General features: G+C 45.3%; 1 protein-coding gene across 1 annotated transcript in view; it reads right to left on the bottom strand.

Moving 5' to 3' along the window:
* CUNH11orf16 (chromosome unknown C11orf16 homolog) overlaps window positions 1-3,080 on the bottom strand; it is a 41,261-nt gene extending 38,181 nt beyond the window's left edge. The window contains exon 1 of the mRNA XM_056554376.1: window positions 2,848-3,080. The gene's annotated coding sequence lies outside the window, so the exon portion shown is untranslated. The remainder of the gene's footprint in view (window positions 1-2,847) is intronic.
* Window positions 3,081-5,415: the final 2,335 nt, after the last annotated feature.

Below are 5,415 nucleotides of genomic sequence, written 5' to 3'. Positions count from 1 at the left end.
ATACTGTACCTGGTATGGTGGTGAGCCCGGCGCTGTATACATATATATATACTGTACCTGGTATGGCGGTGAGCCCGGCGCTGTATACATATATATATACTGTACCTGGTATGGCGGTGAGCCCGGCGCTGTATACATATATATATACTGTACCTGGTATGGCGGTGAGCCCGGCGCTGTATACATATATATATATACTGTACCTGGTATGGCGGTGAGCCCGGCGCTGTATACATATATATATACTGTACCTGGTATGGCGGTGAGCTCAGCACTGTATACATATATATACTGTACCTGGTATGGCGGTGAGCCCGGCGCTGTATACATATATATATACTGTACCTGGTATGGCGGTGAGCTCAGCACTGTATACATATATATACTGTACCTGGTATGGCGGTGAGCCCGGCGCTGTATACATATATATACTGTACCTGGTATGGCGGTGAGCCCGGCGCTGTATACATATATATACTGTACCTGGTATGGCGGTGAGCCCGGCGCTGTACATATATATATACTGTACCTGGTATGGCGGTGAGCCCGGCGCTGTATACATATATATATACTGTACCTGGTATGGCGGTGAGCCCGGCGCTGTATACATATATATATACTGTACCTGGTATGGCGGTGAGCCCGGCGCTGTATACATATATATATACTGTACCTGGTATGGCGGTGAGCCCGGCGCTGTATACATATATATATACTGTACCTGGTATGGTGGTGAGCCCGGCGCTGTATACATATATATATACTGTACCTGGTATGGCGGTGAGCTCAGCACTGTACATATATATACTGTACCTGGTATGGCGGTGAGCTCAGCACTGTACATATATATACTGTACCTGGTATGGCGGTGAGCTCAGCACTGTACATATATATATACTGTACCTGGTATGGCGGTGAGCCCGGCGCTGTATACATATATATATACTGTACCTGGTATGGCGGTGAGCTCAGCACTGTACATATATATACTGTACCTGGTATGGCGGTGAGCTCAGCACTGTACATATATATACTGTACCTGGTATGGCGGTGAGCTCAGCGCTGTACATATATATATACTGTACCTGGTATGGCGGTGAGCTCAGTGCTTTACATATATATACTGTACCTGGTATGGCGGTGAGCCCGGCGCTGTATACATATATATACTGTACCTGGTATGGCGGTGAGCTCAGCACTGTACATATATATACTGTACCTGGTATGGCGGTGAGCTCAGCACTGTATACATATATATACTGTACCTGGTATGGCGGTGAGCCCGGCGCTGTATACATATATATATACTGTACCTGGTATGGCGGTGAGCTCAGCACTGTACATATATATACTGTACCTGGTATGGTGGTGAGCCCGGCGCTGTATACATATATATATACTGTACCTGGTATGGCGGTGAGCTCAGCACTGTATACATATATATACTGTACCTGGTATGGCGGTGAGCTCAGCACTGTATACATATATATATACTGTACCTGGTATGGCGGTGAGCTCAGCACTGTACATTTATATACTGTACCTGGTATGGCGGTGAGCCCGGCGCTGTATACATATATATATACTGTACCTGGTATGGCGGTGAGCCCGGCGCTGTATACATATATATATACTGTACCTGGTATGGCGGTGAGCCCGGCGCTGTATACATATATATATACTGTACCTGGTATGGCGGTGAGCCCGGCGCTGTACATATATATACTGTACCTGGTATGGTGGTGAGCCCGGCGCTGTATACATATATATATACTGTACCTGGTATGGCGGTGAGCCCGGCGCTGTATACATATATATATACTGTACCTGGTATGGCGGTGAGCCCGGCGCTGTATACATATATATATACTGTACCTGGTATGGCGGTGAGCCCGGCGCTGTATACATATATATATACTGTACCTGGTATGGCGGTGAGCCCGGCGCTGTATACATATATATATACTGTACCTGGTATGGCGGTGAGCTCAGCACTGTATACATATATATACTGTACCTGGTATGGCGGTGAGCCCGGCGCTGTATACATATATATACTGTACCTGGTATGGCGGTGAGCCCGGCGCTGTACATATATATATACTGTACCTGGTATGGCGGTGAGCCCGGCGCTGTATACATATATATATACTGTACCTGGTATGGCGGTGAGCCCGGCGCTGTATACATATATATATACTGTACCTGGTATGGCGGTGAGCCCGGCGCTGTATACATATATATATACTGTACCTGGTATGGCGGTGAGCCCGGCGCTGTATACATATATATATACTGTACCTGGTATGGTGGTGAGCCCGGCGCTGTATACATATATATATACTGTACCTGGTATGGCGGTGAGCTCAGCACTGTACATATATATACTGTACCTGGTATGGCGGTGAGCTCAGCACTGTACATATATATACTGTACCTGGTATGGCGGTGAGCTCAGCACTGTACATATATATATACTGTACCTGGTATGGCGGTGAGCCCGGCGCTGTATACATATATATATACTGTACCTGGTATGGCGGTGAGCTCAGCACTGTACATATATATACTGTACCTGGTATGGCGGTGAGCTCAGCACTGTACATATATATATACTGTACCTGGTATGGCGGTGAGCTCAGCACTGTACATATATATATACTGTACCTGGTATGGCGGTGAGCTCAGTGCTGTACATATATATACTGTACCTGGTATGGCGGTGAGCCCGGCGCTGTATACATATATATACTGTACCTGGTATGGCGGTGAGCTCAGTGCTGTACATATATATACTGTACCTGGTATGGCGGTGAGCCCGGCGCTGTATACATATATATACTGTACCTGGTATGGCGGTGAGCCCGGCGCTGTACCCAGACCCTCTCCTCCCGTCCTGCCGCGGTCTGACCGGCTCCGCTCCTCGGTTTATAGTAACACTTCCTGGTTTCCTGGTAACTGTTACTATAGAAGCTTCCGGGAATGTGATAGGAGAGACCAGAGGAGCTCACACAGGAACGACACCTCAGCTGTGTGTGGTCTCTGCTGCAGAACAGTCATCTATGTACAATTCAGCATTATATGATTGATCGCTCTACAACTTAACTAGATATTTATATAGATTAGATCCAATATATTAGTGGATCCTCTACAGTTATTACAATATATTAGTGGATCCTCTACAGTTATTACAATATATTAGTGGATCCTCTACAGTTATTACAATATATCGGTGGATCCTCTACAGTTATTACAATATATTAGTGGATCCTCTACAGTTATTACAATATATTAGTGGATCCTCTACAGTTATTACAATATATTGGTGGATCCTCTACGGTGATTACAATATATCGATGGATCCTCTACAGTTATTACAATATATTAGTGGATCCTCTACAGTTATTACAATATATTAGTGGATCCTCTACAGTTATTACAATATATCGGTGGATCCTCTACAGTTATTACAATATATTAGTGGATCCTCTACAGTTATTACAATAGATTAGTGGATCCTCTACAGTTATTACAATAGATTAGTGGATCCTCTACAGTTATTACAATAGATTAGTGGATCCTCTACGGTTATTACAATATATCGGTGGATCCCCTCTCTACGGTTATTACAATACATCGGTGGATCCCCTCTCTACGGTTATTACAATACATCGGTGGATCCCCTCTCTACGGTTATTACAATACATCGGTGGATCCCCTCTCTATGGTTATTACAATACATCGGTGGATCCCCTCTCTACGGTGATTACAATATATCGGTGGATCCCCTCTCTACGGTTATTACAATACATCGGTGGATCCCCTCTCTACGGTTATTACAATACATCGGTGGATCCCCTCTCTATGGTTATTACAATACATCAGTGGATCCCCTCTCTACGGTTATTACAATACATCGGTGGATCCCCTCTCTATGGTTATTACAATACATCGGTGGATCCCCTCTCTACGGTGATTACAATATATCGGTGGATCCTCTACGGTTATTACAATACATCGGTGGATCCCCTCTCTACGGTTATTACAATACATCGGTGGATCCCCTCTCTACGGTTATTACAATACATCGGTGGATCCCCTCTCTACGGTTATTACAATACATCGGTGGATCCCCTCTCTACGGTTATTACAATACATCGGTGGATCCCCTCTCTACGGTTATTACAATACATCGGTGGATCCCCTCTCTACGGTTATTACAATACATCGGTGGATCCCCTCTCTACGGTTATTACAATACATCGGTGGATCCCCTCTCTACGGTTATTACAATGCATCGGTGGAGGATCCCCTCTCTACGGTTATTACAATGTATCGGTGGATCCCCTCTCTACGGTTATTACAATACATCGGTGGATCCCCTCTCTACGGTTATTACAATACATCGGTGGATCCCCTCTCTACGGTTATTACAATACATCGGTGGATCCCCTCTCTACGGTTATTACAATACATCGGTGGATCCCCTCTCTACAGTTATTACAATACATCGGTGGATCCCCTCTCTACGGTTATTACAATATATCGGTGGATCCCCTCTCTACGGTTATTACAATACATCGGTGGATCCCCTCTCTACGGTTATTACAATACATCGGTGGATCCCCTCTCTACGGTTATCGCAATGTATCGGTGGATCCCCTCTCTACGGTTATTGCAATGCATCGGTGGAGGATCCCCTCTCTACGGTTATTACAATACATCAGTGGATCCCCTCTCTACGGTTATTACAATACATCGGTGGATCCCCTCTCTACGGTTATTACAATACATCGCTGGATCCCCTCTCTACGGTTATTACAATACATCGCTGGATCCCCTCTCTACGGTTATCGCAATGTATCGGTGGATCCCCTCTCTACGGTTATTACAATGTATCGCTGGATCCCCTCTCTACGGTTATTGCAATGTATCGGTGGATCCCCTCTCTACGGTTATTACCATGTATCGGTGGATCCCCTCTCTACGGTTATCGCAATGTATCGGTGGATCCCCTCTCTACGGTTATTGCAATGTATCGGTGGATCCCCTCTCTACGGTTATTACAATGTATCACTTTGGGTTCCATGATACACTGTAACTAATCTGAAAACTATTTCCTCCGTACTGTATTTGCAGCCTCTGGATATAATCTTTTCATTCACTGTCAGCAAGCGGAGATCTCTAACGAGAAATGTCTTGTAAAGTGCCGGCGTCCGGGCCCGTAGTGCTGTCTGTATATGTCCTATACATTAGTGACAATCGAGTTGGCTGTACAGGTATCTTGGCCCTGACTCGTGTGTAAGCTGATCCTCGTAGTCAGGTGTCGTCCCCTTCACAGCTGATCTTCTTCGCCTTTGTGAATCCGCAGCGCCTTGGAACGGAGACAATATCCTTCTCATACACTGCACAAGT

This window comes from Hyla sarda, unplaced genomic scaffold (genome assembly GCF_029499605.1).
Source record: "Hyla sarda isolate aHylSar1 unplaced genomic scaffold, aHylSar1.hap1 scaffold_69, whole genome shotgun sequence".
In the NCBI taxonomy this organism is placed as follows: domain Eukaryota; kingdom Metazoa; phylum Chordata; class Amphibia; order Anura; family Hylidae; genus Hyla; species Hyla sarda.
The sequence above is the reverse complement of the archived record's forward strand: the minus strand, read 5'-3'. Positions and strand labels throughout refer to the sequence as shown.